Raw genomic sequence first — 24900 nt, forward strand, 5'->3', positions numbered from 1 at the left:
ATTACATATTTGATTATATACTCTGAGGATGTCACCTTAAATTGATATGAAAATGATCAGAAGGATCTGGATTTCTTGTCAAAATTTTTTGCCTTAAAAAGAAATTGATATTTAGGGAAAGTTGTTACTGAAAGAGGTCCTGTGTCAACCAAAAATGTTAAACCATGATCTCGCTAAATTTTCCAGTTGTGATCATTGCTTTGTTTAGCTGTCTTCTATTAAGACTGAATTTAGTAATTCAGTCTCAGATTTCAGTAAGTCTTTTTTTAAAAGATTTTATTTATTTATTAGAGAGAGAGAGGGAGGGGCAGAGGGAGAGGAAGAACCAGACTCCTTGCTGAGCAGGCAGCTGATGCAGGACTGGATCCTAGTACCCTGGCATCATGACCTAAGCTGAAGGAAGACACTTAACCAACTGAGCCACCCAGGCACTCTAGACTGTAAACTTCTTAAAGGTAAAAAAGTTTATTCTTCTAGTAGTTCCACAGACATTTCTAACATCCATAAGAAAGCATGTACTGATGTAAAATGCCAGCAAATCAAATTATTTAAAAAAGAAAGAAAGAAAGAAAAGATATATCTGGATAAAGAGAAAAACAGAAAATCTAATAATACATTGAATTATTAGAGCAAAGAGTGGAGGAAGAGAAAATAAATATGAAATAGAGATTTCCACTAAAAGAAAAAAATTGAATAAGGCAGGAGATTTAGAAAATTATTATGACAGACTTGAGAAAAAAATAAAATAGGAATTTTTAGAAAATAGCAATGAATGAAAAGGTCAATTGTTCCTACCTCTATAATATTAGCTGTTTGTTGTTGTTGTTGTTGCTAATTTACCTATTTATGCTAATAAACAAAGAAAGGTTTCATTTAGGGATAAGGTTTCTCTCTCTATATATATATTTTTCCATTTAGGGATAAGGTATATGTATATATACATAGATATATATGTATATATATATATTTTTTTTTAATTTTAATTGTTAGAAAATGTGTCACAGAAAGTGTTTAAACTTTAAGATACAGATGCAACATGTAATGAACTGCATTATTTGAACGTCTAATTTGTAAATGCTGTTAGAGGAAACTTGGTGGAAATGTTCTTATGTGCTTGTGTTTCTGGAACTAAGTATATTTATTAATAAGGAATAGTTTAAAATTATGAAATGACCAGGAGCAGACAATTTTCCTAATCCTATCAGCTCTTTGCAGCTCTTTAATTAGCCCCCTTCAGGAATATCAGCTTTTTTATCTAATTAAATTTTATATTAATGTGCTTTTTTACTTTTGGCCTTTCTCTTCCTTCTGCTCTTTTTTTCCCCCTAAATTACATGTTTCTTTTTAACAGCTACTATCAATTCTTTGATATGAATTCTCAACATCAATTTACTAACTCCAGAGATGAAGGAGCATCAATATTTAGAAGCGAAGAATACAAAGCCTTGGGCATCTGGATGGCTCAGTCACTTAAGCATCTGCCTTCGACTCAGGTGGTGATCCCAGGGTCGTGGGATGGAACCCCAGGTTGAACTTTCTACTCAGCTGGGAGCCTACTTCTCCCTCTCCTTCTGCCTGCAGCTCCCTTTGCTTGCGTTCTCCCTCTCTTTGTCAAGTAAATAAAATAAAATAAAATAAAATAAAATAAAATAATGTAAATAATACATTTATTTATTTATTAAAATGCAATTATTACACAATACATAATGTATTGCATAATTATAATAATGATTAAATAATTTATTAAATATTTATATTAAATATATCAATTTAATTAAATAAATATTTTTAGAATTTAAAATATTTCAAATTTAGATTATTAAATATTAAATCATTAATTTAATAAATAAATATCTAAACATAATTAAATAAAATAATTTATTTATTAAAATGAATAAAATAATGTTGTCATTATCTCAGCATGTATTTTTAAATAGTCAAAAAAAAAATGTAATAAAGTCTAAATACATTGAGTTCAGATATTTATACAAGTTAACCCAGACACTCAACCCACAGTTTCAAAACTTTTGTTTTTATCTACTACTCAAAATACGATTTTAATGTATTTATTTGTAACTTTGACATAGCAAGGAAACTTGGAGGAAAAGGAGACATTTGCTTTTAATATTTGAAAATTATTTTGTTGATTTAAAAAAATAAAAACCTTAACACGTGAGCATTTCTTCTTAAATAACACTGTGAAGTTTCTGAGTCGCATTCTATTAAAAGTGCTGATAAAATGGCCTCAGTTACTCATTTAAATTATCAGCTGAATGGGTAACAAATGAAGTAGAGAGCTTTTTAATTATTTATGAATGTATTGCTTGTGGATGGAGTGCCACATAGAGTTACCTCTCTTTTTGGCTTTGTTTTGTGAGCAGCAGTGGAATCTATGAATGAGATTAAACATAAGGACATTCACAGAAATTCTTAATGAACTTCTGGGGAAGGGCAATAAGTGCAAGGAAAAACTGCAGCAAGACTAATTACAAATTTCAAGTGGTCATCGCTTAATTATAGAAGCTTTTAAGTTCAAGTAATATATCATTTTTATGAGCCTATCATATTGTATTAATTACCACAAACTGCACTCTTGAACACTTATCTTTTCACATATTTCTTATTCTTAGTACTTAAAATTACCCTTATGATTGATAAGTAAATGGATTTTACAGACAATGCATTTATTTACATAAATAAATAATGCTGTTTATATATATAAAAACAATTGAATGTGTTCAATGAATTTTTTTTCAAATTAACATCTTAATTCTACCACATTAGTTACAAATAGATATAGACTTTATAGATTCATCAAATATTTTATTCTCAAATTTATATGTCCTTTGTGAAGTAAATGAAACTGTATATATTAAATATAATCCTATCACATGTAACAGTTACTAGTGCATCCCAGGACATACATAGGTCAGGTCCTCCTCAAGGCATCACGGATAACTGGATTTTACTTTCTATCCTAGGAGTCTTCTGTATATTTCTGTGGCTTTTATACTACAATCAGGAGGAAGAATTCTTTTGCTAAAAGCTTCCAAATGACTATGCGAGTAGATTATTTGTAGACTAGTGATATAATATTATTGTTTAATATGTGAAGCATGATAAAATAAAATGCTATTGCCATATTTAATTTGTTCAGTAAAGCATTCATTTAGTTATCAAGCATTCATTTTCTTTTTTTAAAGATTTTATTTATTTATTTGACAGACAGAGATCACAAGTAGACAGAGAGGCAGGCAGAGAGAAAGGAAGGGAAGCAGGGTCCCTGCTGAGCAGAGAGCCTGATGTGGGGCTCTATCCCAGGACTCTGGGATCATGACCTGAGCAGAAGGCAGAGGCTTTAACACACTGAGCCACCCAAGAGCCCCAAGCATTCATTTTCTTTATACAGAAGAGATAGAACAATATTATATAGTAGAAAATACAGTAAATAATCTAGAAACCTTGATCATTTTGTTTTGGCAATTTTAGAACATAAAATTAGCTAAAGCTCAAGTGCAAGTTATATTTGTATCATAGGAGGAAAAGTTAATTAAAAGTTTGTTTATTACCATAGTTTAACACTTCAACGAAATGATAACGAGTCCAAAATCAATGAAAATATGAAGTATACAATAAAAACAATAATCTTGAGTGTATGTGACTCACTGTAGGTATTGATAGGCTAGAAATCAAAGGGAAAGTATCTATAGGGTTTGTTCAGTTCCATGCTCATCAGATTAATAGGCTTTCTCATATTGCTTCCTTCACCACATTAATTTGTCTAATGAAGTTTTCAAGAGTTAAAGACAGTGATAGGTTCATGGCTGGAGAGAAGGTACAGAATCTAAGATAGTTCAGCAGTGCTTATTATTTAAGAGAAAGACAGCATGGGAGGTGAGGGGTATATCATGCATCCTGTTTTCACTCCCTTTGTGGAGCACCTACCCTGGAGGTCATGTAATAATAACCAATGACCAAAAAACAATAAAAAAACCCAAACATCCATGTGGAAGTGCCATCCCTGCCTGGAGATGAGTAGACTGCTCAAACAGATCCTGGGCAGGCATCTCAGGCCAGGCCTGTGCTGGGGAAGCTGGTTCATGGCTTTGGGCGAGATCAGGAAGCCAGCAAACTGACGGGAGAGTGCAGCCAGGGTTAACAGGACTGATGATCTTTTTGCAGCCAGGCCGCGGGTGGACACCCGCTCAAGGAGCCAGGCTAGGAGGCTGCCCAGCGCCAGCGCTGGCAAAGCTTGCAGCCCCCGGGGCTTCCCCCCGCGCCCCAGCCAGGGCGGGGCCTCAGGAGGGAGGGGGGCGGGGCGGCGCGGAGAAGGGGCTTTGCTAATTGCCAAAGCGAAAAGGGAGCTCGCGGAGGACTCAGGAGGGAGGGGGGCGGGGGCGGGTGGAGGGCGGCGGGGAGAAGGCGCTTTGCTAATTGCCGAAGCTGGAAGTGAGCTCACAGAGGATGTGGCTGAGAGTCTGGGAGGAGGTGGAGGGGCTGGCGGAGGAGGGGCGGGCAGCGCCGCGGTGCTGTGCTGCGGCCCAGTCGGGATTGCAGGACCCACCGGACTCGCCGCCCGTTTGCTCCCATGTGAGGCTCCGCTGTCCCGCTCCTGCTGCCTGCTGCCCCTCCCTGCCCCAAGGCTTCTCCGGACCACCCTCTGCACAGGGGTAAAGTGACACCGCGCCGCGCCCTCACCTGGAGCAGAAAGCGCGGACCCGACCTGGGGGCGGAGAGGGAGGTTGTGGAGGCCCAGCCTCCCGGAACCCCAGGGCACCGGGACCACCCCGGACGCTGCGCCAAACCCGGGTCCTCATGGGGTCGGGCTGGGGACAGCGCCTTGCGAGGTGCCCCCCGCCAGCAGGCACGCTAGCCCCCATCTTTCCGCAGCCCCATGCGCCCGTGCTGAGGACCCCTTTCCCTCCCCCGCCATGGCCCCTCTGCTTTTATTCTGGACTTGGGATCCCAGGTGGAAACTAGTCCCTCAGACCTCCCTGGCAGCAAGGAGGGCAGGGAGGGATTCTTGGTTTTCTGCCCTGGCTCCTCCTCTCTCCCCATTCACAAGCCTTTTGGCTTCCCTTTCCTCTCCTCATTGTCAGTTTTCTGAAATGGTTTTCTTCTGCATGTTGACCCAAAGAGCTATTTCATGAATGAATATACACGAAACTGAGTTGGGGCCCACCTGTGAGAGCCCACCTGTAGAGGCCTTTCATTAGAATTGTCTCTGGTTCTAGCCTCAGTTCAGAATACTGCATGTACCTGAGGACCAAGTCCAGATGTTTCTTTCATCTCTGACTTGAATTTGAAATCCTCCTCAGACTTCAGCTTCCAGGATTTCTCTAGTCCTTGCTCTCCCACTGTCTTGGTGGGGATCCGCCATGAGTGTTGAACACAGGAATGAATGAATGATATATACCCCAGACTGCTGGGGCTTTGTCTTCTTTTGCTGAGGTTGGAAAGGCTTGGGAGAGACCCCCTGTATGCAGATAGAGAGTTGCATGCAATTGCTTAGATAAACGTGTTCCCCACTTAATTGCTTGGGCATTGAACATTTCGCCCTTAACCTGTGGCTTGAGCAGTTAGGAGGAGACAATCTGGAGGTGAATCAGAAGATGGCTGAATCCACATGGTGGTGGTCTGGGTTTGGGAGATTTTCCTGTAGATTCAAAGGAAAGATATAAATTCTTCCAGTGGGGAGTGGTAAACTTTTTATCGATGGGAGATGGAAAATAAATGGTCTGGTTAAACTTTCCCGCCCCCTCAAAACCCATTATTTGAAAACACAAAAAGCAAAGTGAAGGGAGAAATCCTCCCACTCCCATTCCCACTCACCTCCATAGCCATCTCCTCTTCCAAGAACCTAACAGACAAGGTGCCAAGAAGTGTTAGGTACCAGCAGTGGTCTCAGATCTCATTCAAGAATCATGGTGAAAGGCTTTCAAATAGATTGTGGGGGAACAGGGGTCCAATTAGGGGGGACAAGTTTAAGGTTTGCCTGGTCCCCTAAAAATTAATGGCACTAGAGAAGATGACCTTTGGGAACTATAGCTTAATGGATACAATGTGTTAAAAGCTTCAGTGAGTCATGGTGAGAAGAAGCCATGAGGGCAGCAAACACAGTCTTAGATGATGTTATTAATAGCACTACAGGCTCTAGATTTCCTGTGGTGGTGTTCTTGGCAAGACCAGCCCGGCCAAAGTGGATACTCTCAACCTGGAACAGAGGGTCTTGGAGATGCCAGCACGTGAGGTATGATGAGAGGGTAAAATGATAGGAGGTGTCCTTTGGAAGGACTGACTCCTTGACTTTAAAAGGGAGAACCCAAATCTGTAGGTGAAATCTTTCTGGCTACAAAGAGGGCCAAGGCCTCCTAAGGCCAAGGTCTCCTCGTCACTTGCAAAGATGTCGAAGAACATATTCAGACATTTCAAAGATGTCCTCATATCATTGGTTCCCACTCTGGAATTCTATCAATAAGGTGAGAGTTCCTGTAGTTGAAAAAGAGATCTAAAAAGACTTCCCTTTCTCATGTAATTTCTGTAACCTCCAGGACACACCCACCTCCCCCTTCCAGCTCTGTAATGAAGCCACAGCTGGTGCCAATTTGTGGAACTCCTTAAAGACTATTCTCCCTTATATACCCCCGGACCAAGTTCCCATGCTCCCTCACCCGATTTCCTGCACTCACCTCCCACCTGGTGTGTTCACACCTGCAAGTGCCTTTTACCAACCCCTTTTCCAAAAAGCAGCCAGAGTGACCTTTCAAAGACCTATCAGTTCCTGGCATTTGTCTCCATAGAAATCTGCACTGATCTTCTAACAAATTCTCAGTCCTCCAAAGGCACCCATAATCCTCCCATCAGTCTATTCATACCCCTCCAACTGACTGATGCCTGTTCTGCCCCATCTCTCTGCCCTTCAACCACACTGCCTCCTTCTTCCTGTGGAGTCCTCTCATGGCACCTGCCTCCAAGCACAGGTGATTCCCATTGATGGGAAGACCCTCTTCTCTCCCCCATCTCCCCACTCCAGTTACTCCCACTTATTCGTGAGCTCACAAGCCCCATGGTACACACTCTCCTAGCAGCCTGCTCTCTCTTTTCTAGCACTGGCCTCCGTTTCTAGCTGTGCTTGTGTCATGGATGTCCCTCCCCAGCCAGCCTCCAAGCTCTCCTTCCCTTTAGCTCCAACACCTGACACAGTGCCTGGCACGTAGTAAGCCCTGGCTAGCTTCTAAGAGCCTCACTGAGGGACTGAAAGCATTTTAAAAATGTCACCACGTAGGCTCCAAACTGTAGGCAGAAAAAGCTTTGCCTGGATTGACATTTTAGAGACGTATTGGTCAAGTTGGATGTGTTCACTGACTTTTCCTTGTAAAATTAAAAAAAAAAAAAAAAGACCTCTGTATCGCTTCGCATCTACCGAAGGCGCATGTATACTACTAGACCACGTTATGAGCTTAATGGAAGGAGACAAGATGTTTTCGCTAAGAAAATGTATAACACTGTTGAGGTCAAGTGGGAGGAAACAGTCCGTTTGTTGGAGCATTGCTATCTTACTCTATCTCAGCCACTCATAAAAATCTGACACGGGGTGAGTTCAGAATTGTCTGTCGGAAATGAGTTAGATCTGGCTCATGTTCCTACAGACATGAAAGCCAGAAACGAAAAAGGAGGCTTTAAAAGCGTGGGTTGAGGAGGCCGTGTGGTTCACTGCGATGAGCTAAGTGCCCAGGGCCACCAGCAGACATGCTGGCCTGTATCCTTCCTTTGTTCTGGGGTCCCTCTTGCACCATGTGGTGAGGCTGGTGGCTGGGAGCAGCTCAGGACAGGACCCGGTGGCATCTTAATTCTCCCACCCTCCTGTGGGCTCCAGTCGGCTCCAGTAGGTCTCAAGGGACAGCCTGCCTTCCTTGCAAAGCCCAGTAGCACTGGGAGCAGAAACTGGGACCAAAGAGTGAGCACCCTGTTTGACAAGCTGGAGCAGCCACCTCTTCTTCAGATGCAGGGGGAGCCCTGGCATGCTGACTCCTCCCTTCTCCCTTTCCCCTTTCCTCTTTCCTCCCTCTTTCCTTCCCCTCTCTCCTTCCCTGGTGGTGCCCTTTCCCAATGCCCACTTCATCCCTTTTCCTTTCTACATGCCTGTCTTCTAGAGTTTCTTCTTTTTCCTCCCCATTACTTCCCTTCATCTGAATCTCCTCTTTGGTCCCTTTGTCCCTGCTCTCTGCTCCTCCTCCCCTTCCCTGGCCCCTGTTCAGCTCCATACTGAATGCAGGCAGAGCTGGACTAACATGCTCACTTGCTAGCTCAGCCACCCTCCAGAGAAGTCACTCTTCGGTGGCCACCTTCCTGACCCCCTGGTCGCTTCTCCACTTGTTCAGATATTGCTCTGAAGTCTGAGGAGGACAGAGCGGGGCTGCCACAGAAGCAGGCCAGAGGAGAAAACAAACCATGTGTCCACACTGTCCCCCAGCACTGCTGCTCTGAGAGCTTTCGGAGTCCTCAACAGGGTTAGGATTTAGGGGCTTCTTCAGAACCGGGAGTGAAAACAACCATAGGTCAAAAGAAAAGCTATGGCCCACACAAAAATAATAATCACAAATGAAAACTATGTTAACTATGAAGTCCCAAAGTCGAAGAATTGCCTTGAATCTGTCACTAGAAAGCACCCAAGGCCTCACTCTCTGGGTTCTTGGTGCCCTGGGAATGGTAGGAGGCTCTGACATGCACGTGGGGGTGCCGAACTATGGGGGCTAGCCTGCCTGCTGGCGGGGGGCGGGGGGTACCTCCTGTGGCGCTGTCCTGGCCCGACCCCCTGCGGAGGGGGTGTGGCGCGGCGACCTGGGTGGTCCTGGTGCCCTGGGGTTGGCGGTTGCCTGGGCCCCGACCACTCCACCCCCCCCCCTCATGTCCTGCGTTTTCTGCTTCAGGTGAGGGCGCGTCGAGGTGTCACTTTACCTGTGAGCAGAGGGTCCTCCAGAGAAGCCATGGGTCAGGGAGGGGCAGCAGGCGGCAGGAATGAGAACAGGACACCAAGGCCTCTGGGGCTAAGCTGGAGCGTGGGAGCGCAGGGGCAGCGAGTATGGTGGTTCCTGCAATCCCGAATGGGCTGCAGCACAGCACCCTGGCGCTGTGCGCCCCTCCTTCCCGCCTGGGCAATTAGCAAAGCCCCTTCTCCTGGCCGCCCCCACCCCGCCCCCGCCCCCCTCCCTCCTGAGTCCTCTGAGAGCTCACTTCCAGCTTTGGAAATTAGGAAAGACCCTTCTCTGCGCCGGCCCTGCCCCCTCACTCCAGGGGCCTGAGCCCTGGCTGGGGTGCAGGGCTATGCCCTAGCATGCTGCCCCATTGCCAGCGCCTGCGCTGGGCAGACTCCTAGCCTGGCTCCCTGAGCGGGTGTCCACGGGCAGCCTGGCTGCGAAAAGATCATCAGTCCTAAAGGCCAGCTGCACCCTTGGGTCAGTTTGCTGGCTTCCAGATTGCGCCCAAAGCCAGGAAACAGCTTCCCCAGCACAGGCCTGGGCTGAGTTGCCTGCCTGGGATCTGTATGAGCAGTCTCCTCCACTCCAGGCAGGGATGGCACTTCGACCTGGATGTTTGGGTTTTTGGTTTGTTTTTTTGGTCATTGGTTATTACATGACCTCCAGGGTAGGTGCTCCACAAAGGGAGTGAAAACAGGACGCCTGATATATATGCATATGGCCATTCTAGAAAAATAGCTTGGGGTTCTCTCGGAAACGCGGCATTGGTCCTTGCACTATGGTTTAATAGAAAAGGGATTATGCACCAAGTTTCTTAAATGAGCATAGGTTGAAATCGTTTACTGAGAGTAAATATTTTAAATAGTTATATTTTAACTAAATCTATCATCAATCATAAATCTATTACACGAAGGTTACAGGCAATTTAAAAGCAAGAGCACTTCTTCAGGGTTTTAAATAATCCCTGTCTGTCTTGGCACATGAGAAGGCAAAGATAGGAAATGGTTTGTAAAAGATCATATAATAGCTTTTACTAATTCTATTTATTTGACAGACAGAGATCACAAGTAGGCAGAGAGGCAGGCAGAGAGAAAGATGGGGAAGCAGGCTCCTCGTCAAGCAGAGAGCCTGATGAAGGGCTCGATCCCAGGACCCTGAGATCATGACCTGAGCCCAAGGCAGAGGCTTAACACACGGAGCCACCCAGGCGCCCCCAGATGAAATACATTTCTGACTTAGAAACTTCAGATAGAATTATTTTGTCCATGATGACAACTGAAGAAAATGTGTCATCCCTAAACCTAACCTTAAACCCTACCAACGCTGAAACCTAAGCTGACCTTAAAGCCCAAACTAGAACCCTGAATCCCAAACCTGGAATGGAACCCAAAGCCTGTACCTGAGCCCTGGATCCAAGCCCTGAACCAAGAACCCAAACCCTAAACCAGACCTCCAAGTCATGAAACCTGAACCCAAATCTTAGCATGAAGTCAAACCCCAAATTTGACCTTGAACTTTATCCCATAAGCCCTGAGTCTTAAAGCCTAAATCATAAACTTAAAGCCCTAAACTATAACTCTGTTCCCTTGTCCTTCACTCTAAATCCTCACCATAACACTAAACCCAAAGCCTGATTAGAACTCTGACTAAAACCTGAACCTGAACCCAAATTCAAACCCTTTACCACACTTTGCTTATGCACTTGCCATTGATGGATATTTGCAGTTTCTACCTCTTGATTTTTGTGAACATTGTTTGGGTTGGGGGCTAGGGTTAGGGTCTTGGATTAGGGTAGGGTCCAGGCTTGAGACCAAGTTGAGGTCAGAGTGTGGGTCCGCATCAGGGCCATGTTCAGTGACACTGTTTGGGTCAAGGACTGTTGTAATTCCACATTGTTTCCAATTCATTGTTCCTTAGCTATTTGGGGGGAAGTTGGGGGGTATTGGGCTCCATGCAGCTTGAATTTCCGGAATGAAATGGCATCAGCTGGACCCGGGGAGGGAGCAGGACCTTCCACTGAAGGGTGAGCTCCCACAGTCCTGCACTGCCTTTCACCGCCTGCAGAGGGCGCCAGACCCCAGCTCCCGCCCTGAGCCCAGGCTGCACAGCCACAGTTGGGACCTGAGCCCTGCCTTTTCAGGACCCACTGTGGAGACTTCTGGAGAATGTGGGTCGCCTCCCACCCTGACAGGACAAGCTGAGGAGGGTGTGGCTCTGCATCCACACTGACCGGACCCGTTGTGGAGGACGCGCCCACACTGGCAGCAGTCCAACCTCCTAAGGACCAGACGCTGGAGGAGGTGAGGAGAAGTCCCTTAGTGGACTGTCAAGGGGTTCGTGGTCTCAGGACCCCACAGAGAAAGGGCGCCCTGTGTAGACACTGGGGCTTCCGTCGTTTTGTGTGAGGAGACGTGGCCTCCTGCTGTGCTGTGCGCGGGGCTGTGGGGTCCCCACTTTCTGGGCTTGGGTGATCCTTGGTCCTTGTCTGTGTTTGTGTGCTCGCGTATTGGGTTCCTGGGGCTCCTCAGATGGTCTGCAGTCAGGGAGCGTCTGCCTTCTTTGGTGCTTGTGCTCTCCCCACCTCAGCCCTGCGGGGTCCTTCCCGTGTCCACACCCACTCCAGGCTTGCGCCGAGTCCGGAAATTCGGGAGCCAGAGTGAGGACTCTGTAGCCGGTTTTGGGGGAGAGTAGGTATTTTCCCAGTGTGGGTTCTACCCTGAGCACAGTGCCTCCCCATCTCCGTGTGTACACCTCCCTGTCTGTCGTCATTGTTGCAGGGCTGTCACTTTCTTGGTTCAGGGGCCTCCTGGGTATCTTGCTATCTTGGATGCAGGTGTAAATGAGATCGTTCTCAGCAGTCTCTTTCTGATGGGTCCTTCGGAGCACCTAGGAGTGCCACTAATTTGTGCATATTGATTTTGTTCCTTGCAAGTTCTTGAATTTATTAGTTCGATTGGCCTTAAACTTAATCTGCCAGTTATTTGACCAGCAGCATGGGTTTAATTGGGAAGAGCAGAGAATGGCAGTCTGGGCTGAGCAAGCTAAGGTCCCATCACAGGCAAGTGCGAGAAACAAAGGAGAGGAACATTATTTCATGGAGGAGGAAGAAGTTGGGAAGGGTGCTTGAAGGAAAGTCCCTTGGAGAAAGGCAGGGTGATGGAGAATTCTCACCAGCTGAGCTGCAAAGCTCCTACAAAAAGTCAGGAGATGAACCTCCAGCTTCCCCTGTGGGGCCTAAAATTGGTGAGTCTCTCCTGTGGGGGATTGCAATGTGGGGTCTGTAATGGGCACTGAGCAGCAGGCGCCCCCTTCCAGCCTCCCCTTCTGGCATCCCCAGTCCACTTTACTGGGGCTTCCCTTCCTGCTTTTGCACAGTTCTAACCAGCTTGTGGTGGAACGTTGTGGAAAAACTGAAATTCCAAATCCACTGCTTCTACTGCACATGAGATACAGGGGCCCATGATTTAATCCTCCCACGAGTCTCTTGCTAGCCCCACCTGTCCGTTACTCATTTTGATAGTTGATATTACCAAAGTACTGTAATTCTAAAAATTTCTGAATTAGCTGTATTATTTCTTTTTAGGTATGAAGTTAACTTTCAATTATATGAATTTAATATTTTGGTCATTGTTTTCTAATTTTATTGCCTTATTCTTGGAAAATATAGCCTGATATTTAACTCTAGGAATTTATTGGCATATACTTCTGGCCTAAATAATGGCCTGTTTGTGTAAATGTTCAACTTATGCTTATATACTTACTGAAGACTCTTGTTTTGGGGTCAGGATGGCTACATTTATTAATAGATCAGGACTATTAGATTCTCTAAATTTTGATGTCTCTTAATTTAATCTAATTAAATTATCAGTTAATGAAAGAAGTTAAATTTTTTATGTACTACTGCATCTAAACTTATCAAAGTCTTTTGCTATAATTAGACAAGTATGTCATCCTGTTTTTATACCAAGTCTTACATTAAAAAAATCATACTATCTGAAATATTATTTATTTTTATTATTATTTATTTTTTTTAAAAGATTGTATTTATTGGGGTACCTGAGTTAAGTGTCTACCTATAGCTCAGGTCATAATACCCGGGTCCTGGGATAGAGCCCCGCAGGGGGTTCCCTGCTCAGTGGCGTGCTTCTCCCTCTCCCTCTGTTATTCCCTCTGCTGTGTGCATGTTTTTCTTTTCTCACTCTCTCTCAAATAAATAAGTAAAATTTAAAGATTATCTCTCTCAAATAAATAAGTCAAATTTTTTTTTCTCAATGGGAGGGAGAAGCAGACTCTCCACTGAGCAGGGAGCCTGATGCAGGGCTCAATACCAGGACCCTGGGATCATCACCTGAGCTGAAGGCAGACACTTGAACCGACTAAGTCACCCAGGCACTCCAGCTGTTTATTTATTTATTTATTTTTATTATGCATATGTTTTATCTCTCTTTTCTACAAGTCTTTTTTTTGATCTTTTTACTTTTTTCATAAAACTGAATTATTTCAAGATGACTTGGTCATCCTCTTTTCCCCAACCTCAAAGATCATAGAGTATATTTTAACTGTTAAAATAATATTAGTATTTAAGTGCTGCCTACACAAATTAAGGCAAATTATCTGTGGTCTGTATTCCTGAAAATATTTTTTTTATTATGCCTTCCTATGCCAATGACATTTTATAAGGATCTAAATGTTTCCATTTGTGATTTTTTTTCAAGATAATAAAGCTATTACTTCATTCTTTTTTATATCTGATGTTATTTAAAAAATTTCTGTCAGTCTGATTCTTGTTTCTTTATTAATGAATTATTTTTTTTCTCTCTAACACTTGTGATTTTTTTTGTGTGTCTTTGGTATGTATGCCCTAGTTTGGGATTCATAGAGTCAACTCTAGTTATGAATATTTTCTTTCTTTTCTTGTATGTAAGTTTTAATCCAGTGTCTTGACTATTTTATGCTTGAGAAATAGATGTACATTAATATTCAAATATTTCTTTCCTTTTTCTTCTTTCATTTAAAAAAAGTCATTTATTTTATTTTATCTAAAAATATTTATTTATTTATTTGGAGTAGAGAGAGAGGGTCATGAAGAGTGGCTGATTATATACTTTCAATTTGGGAGGAGGTTAGGGATAGCACAAGCCTCCAAGGTATTTTATAAACAAGGTTTCCAGGACCTTGAGGGGGCTAGCTATTGTTAGGGAAAGGTCATTTATTACTATTTAGTAAAAACTCAGGGAAGAGACTCTTCTGATGTGTATCAGTGGGTATATGCTTGGGAGATGATTGCCAATTTATATCTTGAGGGCAGGGGTGGGGAGTAGAGATAAAGAAGTTTCCAAAGTAATTTTTACATGTGAAAGTAGATTTTCAGTATCCTGGGGGGAGGACTAAGAATGCTTTTTGCCCTGAGTGGATGTGTCCACATGGAAGCAGCTGAGTCCCCAGAGGAGCTTCAAGGACTTGTCAACAGGCTATGAGTAGTAAGGAAATCTAATTTCTTCTCTAGCTTTTGTTCCACACACATCACCTACATCTTACACCTCTTTTATATTGATAATTTTAATGCTTTGCTGGTATCCAGATGACTATATCCTTAAGTGACTTCTTATCTCTATTGAATCCATTACATATTCTATCCATTGTATTCTTAATTCAACTAGATTACATATATTTAATCTATTAGTACCACTAGGTTCTTATTCTTGTTTTTATTTCAAAATCTTTCCTTATTTCCTTACATTATTTATTGGGTATATTTTAAATCCCTGATATACTCACTTATTATATATAAGCTGTCAACCGTATTCTTATTTTGAGGTAGCTATATCTTTTTGGGTTTTAGGACATCATACCAACAATGCCAAATAATTTTCAGACAACAGCAGGATCTCCAAGAATTCAACTAAATTCTGACACTATCTACCTGAACATAGTGTAAGATTTCATCAGTTAAGGGATCAGTCCTCCAAGACTATCTCCAACCCCACCTCAGATGCCAGTCTCACTGTAGGCCCCAGGTTATTACCTGTGCTTGTGACTGAGCAACTACAGGTTGGAGGTCCCAATGGCCTACTTCTTACGTTCTTTTAATTTGCTACAGGGACTCACAAAACTCAGAAAAATACTTACTTTATGTTTGCCAGCTTATTAAAAGATATAATAGAAGATTTAAATCAATAGATAGATAAAGAAGTGCACAGGGCAAGGTATGGAGAATGGGCACAGAGCTTCTATTACCTTCTGTAAGACTGCCACTCTTCCTGCCTTTTCATACATTTCACAAACTAAAAGCTTTCTGAACCCAGTCCTTTCAGCTTTTCTGTGGAGGCTTCATGACATAGTCATGACTGACTAAATCATTGTCATTTGCTGATCTAATCTCCAGATCCTCTTCCCTCCCCAGATAATCCTGTATTGGGAGGAAGGGGAGGCAAGTTGGGCAAAAAGTTGTGAAGGCTTTCACCAAGTGGTTGGTCCTTCAGGCAAACAGCCCTTGCCTTGAGTGAGGTCTGAAGGTCACTTCATTAACAGAACAAAACACACCTCTCTCACCCTTATCACAGGAAATCCCAAGAGTTTTAGGAGCTGTGAGTCAGTAGCCATGGTTGAAAACCAAATATTCAGATGACCAAAATATATTTCTTGTAAACCACTATATTACACTACATGCTTAAGTATTTAATTATGTGATCTTTTAAACTAATATTTTTCTAAGAGTATAAACTGTTCTGGCAGTAATCTGGATTGGGGAGTGATGTATTGCCAAATTTCTGTCGTTTTAGTCCAGGAAGTCAAAGAGAAAGAACAGGAGAGCCCCTTAGGGCAGGAAGTTCAAAGTAACAATGTAGACTACAACTCCCTTTTCTTGATTTTTTTTTTAAACAAGCAAATCTTCTCTTCAGAGTTGCAGTTTAAAGCCAAGAACATGCAGAATTGGGAGAAAAAATAGTTAAATTTGGAGACTTGCAGAGGTAGAATCAGAGTAGTGAAAGCCATTACAGCAACTGACCTAACTGAGGTCAGTCTTTGGTGAATCACAGAAACAGGTGGAGTTGTCAAACAAAGGAATCTTTGTTTACAACATACAAGGAGATCACAGGGAATAAGTTCCAAAGCCTTGACTGTTTGAACAGGAGAGAGAATTTTATTTAGTATTTAAGATGAATACTCAGAAGGGAGAGTGTTATTATTCCATGTATGGTTGGTCATAAGGTTGTGGATGCATGCACATCCACATATGTATTTGTGCAATATGTATTGCATGTTCACCTGAATGAAGCTTGTATTCCACCGAGGGCAGAAACTTCAACGTTAGAATAAAGCAGAGGTAACTGTTGGACAAGGGAAAGGGACTCTGCAGGCTTCAAGAGCAGATAGAAACTAGATGGGGTCTTGGGCTCATTTTCTGGGACAAGGAATGCAAGGCCTTGATTGCTTTTGAAATAGCACTAGGAGTTTTACCACTGATTTATTGTCTCAATAGCTTAGGCTATTTCCTGGTCTGGTGGTGACTGTTAGTTTTCCCATTGCCTTGTTCCCTCAAAATCCTTAAGGAGTGAGGTTTTTGCATTTCTTTTTAAGAACCTCCCAGGAAGTTTTGGAAGAAGTGTGCTTGGGCAAGTACACAGGTGGGGTATAGATCATTGAAAATAGCTGGGGACAAAAAATGACTTTTCTTATGTCAGGAAAACTATATGTCATCTTAATTTTCTGGGAACCTCTAATTCTTTCTGCTGATGTTACCAGCAGGCTTCTGAGATATTACTGATTGTTCTCTTGAACCTAAGGAAAAAGAAATGTAGAAAGCAAAAGACAAAACTTTAAAATCTATCCTCCAACTCATCAATTCACTGCAGCCACCTCTCTGTCTTTCCCTTTCTCTTTTTCTTTATCTTTCTCTCTCACTTTCTCTCTCACATATGCACAACACACACAAATCATCTTAAAACAATTTTTAATTTTCCCTATTCCATTTTAATATACTTGAGGCATGATCATTTTCTTAGTAAATACAAGAAAAAAAAAATCTAGGATTCCATCATTCTGTGTGATTAAAGTATAGAGGAATTTACTTCTAATAGCACTTAATAACATATTTTATTTAAGGAATATTATATAATCAGGTGCCTGCATTTTTCTTATTCTCCAACTAGTGTTATTTGGCAATTAATATTTTGTCAATCAATATTCCCCTATATCTGAATGTGTGGGCAGTGAGAGATGAGTTAGAGGCAAGGATGTTGAACACTCCCAACAACTGCAGACTACATATATCTTAAGCCATGATTTTCTTTGCAAAGGTCAACATTGATAATGTTCTAGTCATACCTCCGTGTACCAGGAAAGAAGTAGCATATTTCTTGAAAGACACAGCTATCAAAGCTCCATTGAGAAACTGTAAAGATGGACAAGCGATTTCCAAATTACATATCTGATAATGGACATCTACTCTGATTATTTAAATATGAATAAAAATAAAAAACCTTACTAATAACCAAACAGAGTATCCAATTTTACATGTGAAGGAAATAATGGAAGAGACATGTCACCAAAAGTATATGGATGGCTTATAGGCACATGACAAATTTTTCAACATTTAGACATTAAAGAAATACAAATTAAAATCATAATGAGACATGCTTACATATCTATTAGAATGGCTAAAATTATAAAGGCTAATTGTACTTGGTCTGAGCTAGATTGAGAAGCAACAAAAAATCTAAACTGTTGTTGGCATATATCATGATACAACCACTTTGGAAAATAGTTTGAAAATTTTTTTAAATGCAAAATATGTTGCAGTTACAAAAATAGCCATTTTACTTCTAGGCATTTAACCAAGAGAAACAAACCCTATGTTCATACAGGGACTTGTATATGAATTTCATAGCAGCTTTATTTTTAAGAATTGAAAACAGTGGAAATGTTCATCAATGTCCATCCATAGAGCAAAGAAAAATTATGATCTATTCATTAAAGAGATTACTATTCAACATCAAAATGAACTATTTACAATTGGAGATTCTCAAAGTAATGATGCTGAGAAAAGAAAAGCCAGGCAATGAATAGTATATACAGTGTGATTCCATGACTATAAAAAATCTAGAAAATACAAATTTATATATAGTCACAGTCATCAAATATATTGGTGTGATTTTAGTGCCTTCTTCTGTGATCCTATAGCTTCCTACACTTGTATCTCTGAGCATTTGTTACACCATGTGAAAATATGAACTCTTTCTCTTCATTCTGTCTTACTAGAATAAGAGTCCTTGAAATTTTATGGACAATTGAACTCTCAGTTATTAGCAGAAATTCTATCACACAGTAAGTTTCCAAATATAAAAGCCAGAGTTTTACAATGACTTCTAAGCTTTACATGATCTAGCCACTCATTTAACCTCTGTGACCTCTTTCCCTGCTACTCTTCAGTCACTCACAGTGGCCTCCTTGCTATTCCTCAGATATGCCAGGCATGATCCAACCTTATGGCCTTCAAGATAGCCAATTCCTTTGTCTGGAGTGACCTTATTGCTGATAGTTCTGGGCAAATTCATCACCTTTCCATACCTTTGTTCAATTGTCAGCTTCATTGTAACTACCCTGATCTTCCTATTAAAAATTTTAACTCCCCATCCCCTGCCTAGCAACCTTGATTTTTCTCACCCTGATCGAGTTTTTCTTTTTCCCCATTGTACTCATCCTTTTTGAATGCACTATGCAATTTTTATTAAGGTTTATAGCTTTGAATTGTCTCACCCATTAAAATAAAAGTTCTACAAAGCCAAGTATTTCATTTACCAGTGTAGTCTGAAGTAATATCTGCCATATAATAGTTCAGTAGACAACTGGTAAATTTCAAAATAAATTAATGTTGAGAATATACTGAATTTCACAAGTCATTTCAATATTTATTTCCAAAAAATAAACTATGTAAAACATACCTTAAATTTACTTTCAAAATATTTTATAGCATATAATGGACAATATACATAAGCCTTAAAGAAACAATCCTATAAATAACCATTTCATACCTACTTAAAAACTACATAATACCACACTCCTAGATCCTCTCTGAACGCTCTAAAATAACCCTAAAGGAAATACATTTTTAAAAATAACAGATTTTTTGTCAAATAATTTAATAAAATAAAAGTTTCATTCATCTATGTAGATCATAATAAATGTTTTTAATAAGCATGAAATTATAACTCTGAAGTGTGCTAATATGAAACCACCTGCTAAGGGTGAGAGAATAAAAATAAACATCATGTTTCCAAATAAGAGGAATTTATAACCTTTGAATCAAAGCATGTGGATTTGTTCAAACTGGCAATAAAGGAATATGGAGACACAAACCATAGAAAGTCATATTTTAGATTTCTAAAAGACTTCGAAGTGAAGAGTATACATTCACTTCTCACTTATTGCTCCTACATATTCATGAATTTGAGAGAAAATATAGGCCCTGTGTGTCTTAGCATCTAATGCGATATTTTTTGATATTTACATGCTTACACATAGTATGTGTTATAGTCTTCTCTTTTACATGCTGTAAAAAGGTTAACCCCTTTTCTGCAGAGATCTGAAAATGTGAAACAGTGCCTGAGTAGCTGAATTCATCTAATTCAAATTTCTTGCAGGTCTAAGACCTATTGATTTTCACTTGACTGCCTCCTTTTTCATCTGTCAATTGGTTACAAATTCTGGTACTGAAGAGAATACATTGGGGCTGGTGGCTCAGTGTGTTAAAGCCTCTGCCTTCAGTTCAGGTCATTATCTCAGGATCCTGGGATCGAGCTCCACATCGGGACATAATGTAACGACAGATAGTTTATATGGGAGCCCTTTGGGTACTCTGGTGGATGAATGTTTTTAAATTAGTTTTTCATGGACATGGGGAGTTAGAGACGAGAAGGGAGGTGGGGGAAATTGGAAGGGGAGCTGAATCATGAGAGACTATGGACTCTGAAAAACAATCTGAGGGTTTTGAAGGGGCGGGGGATTTGGAGGTTGGGGTACCAGGTGTTGGGTATCATAGAGGGCACTGCTTGCATGGAGCACTGGGTGTGGTGCAAAAAGAATGAATACTGTTATGCTGAAAATAAATAAAAAATTAATTTAAAAAATATTAGTTTTTCGTAAACTACAAAAAAAAAAAAAAGAAAAGCGCTCCCATTTATAGCGTACACTTTATGGTTCACAAAGCACGTGCCAACAATAAAAATAATAATGGGTTACCGTTACACTTCATAGAAAAGGAGGTACAGGGAAATTGAATGAAAGGGAATAACAAAGTAGGTTCATAAGTCAATCTTCCTTGTAAAAAAATTAACGTGAAAGTGCGTTTCTGCCACCTCTCTCCTGTGTGACATTTTATCGATGGGAGATGGAAAATAAATGGTCTGGTTAACCTTTCCCTCCCCCTCAAAACCCATTATTTGAAAACACAAAAAGGGAAGTGAAGGGAGAAATCCTCCCACTCCCATTCCCACTCACCTCCATAGCCACCTCCTCTTCCAAGAACCTAGCAGACAAGGTGCCAAGAAGTGTTAGGTACCAGCAGTGGTCTCAGATCTCATTCAAGGATCATGGTGAAAGGCATTCAAAGAGATTGTGGGGGCACAGGGATCCAATTAAGGGGGACAAGTTTAAGGTTTGCCTGTTCCCCTAAAAACTAATGGCACTAGAGAAGATGACCTTTGGGAACTATAGCATAATGGATACAATGTGTAAAAAGCTTCAGTGAGTCATGGTGGGAAGAGGCCAAGAGGGCAGCAAACACAGTCTTAGATGATGTTATTAATAGCACTACAGGCTCTAGATTTCCTGTGGTGGTGTTCTTGGCAAGACCAGCCCGGCCAAAGTGGATACTCTCAACCTGGAACAGAGGGTCTTGGAGATGCCAGCACGTGAGGTATGATGAGAGGGTAAAATGATAGGAGGTGTCCTTTGGAAGGACTGACTCCTTGACTTTAAAAGGGAGAACCCAAATCTGTAGGTGAAATCTTTCTGGCTACAAAGAGGGCCAAGGCCTCCTAAGGTCAAGGTCTCCTCGTCACTTGCAAAGATGTCGAAGAACATATTCAGACATTTCAAAGATGTCCTCATATCATTGGTTCCCACTCTGGAATTCTATCAATAAGGTGAGAGTTCCTGTAGTTGAAAAAGAGATCTAAAAAGACTTCCCTTTCTCATGTAATTTCTGTAACCTCCAGGACACACCCACCTCCCCCTTCCAGCTCTGTAATGAAGCCACAGCTGGTGCCAATTTGTGGAACTCCTTAAAGGCTATTCTCCCTTATATACCCCGGGACCAAGTTCCCATGCTCCCTCACCCGATTTCCTGCACTCACCTCCCACCTGGTGTGTTCACACCTGCAAGTGCCTTTTACCAACCCCTTTGCCAAAAGGCAGCCAGAGTGACCTTTCAAAGACCTATCAGTTCCTGGCATTTGTCTCCATAGAAATCTGCACTGATCTTCTAACAAATTCTCAGTCCTCCAAAGGCACCCATAATCCTCCCATCAGTCTATTCATACCCCTCCAACTGACTGATGCCTGTTCTGCCCCATCTCTCTGCCCTTCAACCACACTGCCTCCTTCTTCCTGTGGAGACCTCTCATGGCACCTGCCTCCAAGCACAGGTGATTCCCATTGATGGGAAGACCCTCTTCTCTCCCCCATCTCCCCACTCCAGTTACTCCCACTTATTCGTGAGCTCACAAGCCCCATGGTACACACTCTCCATGCAGCCTGCTCTCTCTTTTCTAGCACTGGCCTCCGTTTCTAGCTGTGGTTGTGTCATGGATGTCCCTCCCCAGCTAGCCTCCAAGCTCTCTTTCCCTTTAGCTCCAACACCTGACACAGTGCCTGGCACGTAGTAAGCCCTGGCTAGCTTCTAAGAGCCTCACTGAGGGACTGAAAGCATTTTAAAAATGTCACCACGTAGGCTCCAAACTGTAGGCAGAAAAAGCTTTGCCTGGATTGACATTTTAGAGACGTATTGGTCAAGTTGGATGTGTTCACTGACTTTACCTTGTAAAATTAAAAAAAAAAAAAAAAGACCTCTGTATCGCTTCGCATCTACCGAAGGCGCATGTATACTCCTAGACCACGTTATGAGCTTAATGGAAGGAGACAGGATGTTTTCGCTAAGAAAATGTATAAGACTGTTGAGGTCAAGTGGGAGGAAACAGTCCGTTTGTTGGAGCATTGCTATCTTACTCTATCACAGCCACTCATAAAAATCTGACACGGGGTGAGTCAGAATTGTCTGTCGGAGATGAGTTAGATCTGGCTCATGTTCCTACAGACATGAAAGCCAGAAACGAAGAAGGAGGCTTTGAAAGCGTGGGTTGAGGAGGCCGTGTGGTTCACTGCGATGAGCTAAGTGCCCAGGGCCACCAGCAGACATGCTGGCCTGTATCCTTCCTTTGTTCTGGGGTCCCTCTTGCACCATGTGGTGAGGCTGGTGGCTGGGAGCAGCTCAGGACAGGACCCGGTGGCATCTTACCTCTCCCACCCTCCTGTGGGCTCCAGTGGGCTCCAGTAGGTCCCAAGGGACAGCCTGCCTTCCTTGCAAAGCCCAGTAGCACTGGGAGCAGAAACTGGGGCCAAAGAGTGAGCACCCTGTTTGACAAGCTGGAGCAGCCACCTCTTCTTCAGATGCAGGGGGAGCCCTGGCAAGCTGACTCCTCCCTTCTCCCTTTCCCCTTTCCTCTCTTCCTCCCTCTTTCCTTCCCCTCTCTCCTTCCCTGGTGGTGCCCTTTCCCAATGCCCACTTCATCCCTTTTCCTTTCTACATACCTGTCTTCTAGAGTTTCTTCTCTTTCCTCCCCATTACTTCCCTTCATCTGAATCTCCTCTTTGGTCCCTTTGTCCCTGCTCTCTGCTCCTCCTCCCCTTCCCTGGCCCCTGTTCAGCTCCATACTGAATGCAGGCAGAGCTGGACTAACATGCTCACTTGCTAGCTCAGCCACCCTCCAGAGAAGTCACTCTTCGGTGGCCACCTTCCTGACCCCCTGGTCGCTTCTCCACTTGTTCAGATATTGCTCTGAAGTCTGAGGAGGACAGAGCGGGGCTGCCACAGAAGCAGGCCAGAGGAGAAACCAAACCATGTGTCCACACTGTCCCCCAGCACTGCTGCTCTGAGAGCTTTCAGAGTCCTCAACAGGGTTAGGATTTAGGGGCTTCTTCAGAACCGGGAGTGAAAACAACCATAGGTCAAAAGAAAAGCTATGGCACCCACAAAAAATAATAATCACAAATGAAAACTATGTTAACTCTGAGTCCCAAAGTCGAAAAATTGCCTTGAATCTGTCTCTAGAAAGCACCCAAGGCCTCACTCTCTGGGTTCTGGGTGCCCTGGAAATGGCAGGAGGCTCTGAAAAGCGCGTGGGGGTGCTGAACTATGGGGGCTAGCCTGCCCTCTGGCGGGGGGCGGGGGGTACCTCCTGTGGCGCTGTCCCGGCCTGACCCCCTGCGGACAGGGTGTGGCACAGCGTCTGGGGTGGTCCTGGTGCCCTGGGGTTGGCGGGAGGCTGGGGCCCAAACATCCCACGCCCAGCTCCTGGACCGCGTTTTCTGCTTCAGGTGAGGGCGCGTCGTGGTGTCACTTTACCTGTGAGCAGAGGGTCCTCCAGAGAAGCCATTGGGCGGGGAGGGGCAGCAGGCGGCGGGAATGAGAACGGGACACCGTGGCCTCTGGGGCTAAGCTGGAGCGTGGGAGCGCAGGGGCAGCGAGTATGGTGGGTCCTGCAGTCCCGAATGGGCTGCAGCACAGCACCCTGGCGCTGCGCGCCCCTCCTTCCCGCCTGGGCAATTAGCAAAGCCCCTTCTCCCAGCCGCCCCCGACCCGCCCCCGCCCCCGCCCCCCTCCCTCCTGAGTCCTCTGAGAGCTCACTTCCAGCTTTGGAAATTAGCAAAGACCCTTCTCTACGCTGGCCCCACCCCCTCACTTCTGAGGCCGGAGCCCATGCTGGGGTGCGGGGCTAAGCCCTGGCATGCTGCTGCATTGCCAGCGCCTGCGCTGGGCAGCCGCCTAGCCTGGCTCCCTGAGCGGGTGTCCACGCGCAGCCTGGCTGCCAAAAGATCATCAGTCCTAAACGCCGGCTGCACTCTTGGGTCAGTTTGCTGGCTTCCAGTTTGTGTCCAAAGCCAGGAACCAGCTTCCCCAACACAGGCCTGGGCTGAGATGCCTGCCTGGGATCTGTCTGAGCAGTCTCCTCCACTCCAGGCAGGGATGGCACTTCGACCTGGATGTTTGGGTTTTTGGTTTGTTTTTTTGGTCATTGGTTATTACATGACCTCTAGGGTAGGTGCTCCACAAAGGGAGTGAAAACAGGACGCCATATATAGCATACAGCCATTCTAGAAAAATAGCTTGGGGTTCTCTCGGGAACGCGGCATTGGTCCTTGCACTATGGTTTAATAGAAAAGGGATTATGCACCAAGTTACTTAAATGAGCATAGGTTGAAATTGTTTACTGAGAGTAAATATTTTAAATAGTTATATTTTAACTAAATCTATTATCAATCATAAATCTATTACACGAAGGTTACAGGCAATTTAAAAGCAAGAGCACTCTCTTCAGGGTTTTAAATAACCCCTGTCTGTCTTGGCACAAGAAATGCAAAGATAGGAAATGGTTTGTAAAAGATCATATAATAGCTTTTACTACTTCTATTTATTTGACAGACAGAGATCACAAGTAGGCAGAGAGGCAGGCAGAGAGAAAGATGGGGAAGCAGGCTCCCGGTCAAGCAGAGAGCCTGATGAAGGGCTCGATCCCAGGACCCTGAGATCATGACCTGAGCCCAAGGCAGAGGCTTAACACACGGAGCCACCCAGGCGCCCCCAGATGAAATACATTTCTGACTTAGAAACTTCAGATAGAATTATTTTGTCCTTGATGACAAC

This window comes from Mustela nivalis, assembly GCF_964662115.1.
Source record: "Mustela nivalis genome assembly, chromosome: 10".
Classification (NCBI taxonomy): domain Eukaryota; kingdom Metazoa; phylum Chordata; class Mammalia; order Carnivora; family Mustelidae; genus Mustela; species Mustela nivalis.